At 40.9% G+C, this 1,246-nt stretch overlaps 1 pseudogene; it reads right to left on the reverse strand.

Annotated features, from left to right (window-relative positions):
- Window positions 1–629: 629 nt before the first annotated feature.
- LOC148778078 (uncharacterized protein C1orf21 pseudogene) lies at window positions 630–973 on the reverse strand (annotated as a pseudogene).
- Between the last annotated feature and the right edge of the window lie 273 nt (window positions 974–1,246).

The raw sequence follows: 1,246 nt of genomic DNA on the forward strand, positions 1-1,246 counted from the left end.
GAGACTCAGGAAATGAAATCAACTGCTGTTCACTCCTTTGTCACTTCCAGGAGTCATGTCACGACATGCTTTGAATCAACAAGTGTCTTTACTTCTTCTTAGCAAAGAAACTAGGCTTGCCATAGCAACCATCCCATCTCCACCGCACAACACTGCCAGTGAAAAGCAAGACTCTAGACTGCTCTGGGGAGGCAGGGAGGAGGGAGGGGAGAAGGAGGCGTGTGTCTTAGAAGCAGAAGCAGTCTAGAACAGAAGTTGGATATCTGAGTTCACCACTACCTCATCTTATAGAAAATAGGTTGGAGAGCATCTGTAAAACGGTATCTTTAAGGTGAAATTGCAGGATTTTGCCACAGACCTGGACACTGAGAGAAGTGAAAAGTTCCAACAAGTTTTAACTAGCAGCAACAAAGAAAGTTCGATACAGTTTTTGTTTTTAGCAATATTCCTTTGCAAGTTCATTAAGAAACACTGTAATTTAATGGGGCATACGATATGGAACAATGTTTTGCTACAGTGCTGTTGGAGAAGAGAATCGACCTTTGCAAAGATGTCAACTGGGGTGTAACGTATTTACACAGTAGCAGCTCACGTTTTAAGTGGTAGGATTGGTGCTATGTGGTATCTTCTTATTTCAAACAGTAATCTTGACCCTTTGCAATTTTTTCATCCAACATTCTGAAGAATTCTTGTTGGCTTTCAGAGATGTACATGTTTGCTCTGGGTTGATGAACTAATCCCGGAATCTCATTATTAGTTTTAAATCTTACATTTGAACTCTCACTTTTTTCCAAGTTTTTTCTTGGTTCCTGACTGCTATTTTCTGCTCCTCTTCTGCCCCATTTTTCATGTATTTGACCTCTTCCACCGGTTTGATCCTATACTCATCGCGAAACACATCGTTCTGGTAATTCTTCCCTTTCTGGGCTTCCTCTTCATTTTGAACAGTGGCAACAGCGGAGGCGCAGCCCATAGTCTCATTCCGTCAGCTTCAGCCGGGCTGAACTGTAAATCATCTCTACAGACATGGGGACTTTTTTTTTTCTTTAGACACAAGGAAAATCCACCTTCTTGCTGAGTTGGTCAAGACGTGTGGACACTATATGCAATTTCTAGAGTTTTCCTTATGGATCTGCTGTTCGTGGTATATTATTTAGTATAAAGCACTCGGAGTCCCGACATGATGTATCTTAACCTTCTATCCATACAATACTTTGTTTCTTGTTTTCAAGTTTTGAAAGAAATT

Source organism: Moschus berezovskii, chromosome 4 (assembly GCF_049115385.1).
Source record: "Moschus berezovskii isolate FMDL1 chromosome 4, NW_MosBer_1.0, whole genome shotgun sequence".
Lineage (NCBI taxonomy): Eukaryota > Metazoa > Chordata > Mammalia > Artiodactyla > Moschidae > Moschus > Moschus berezovskii.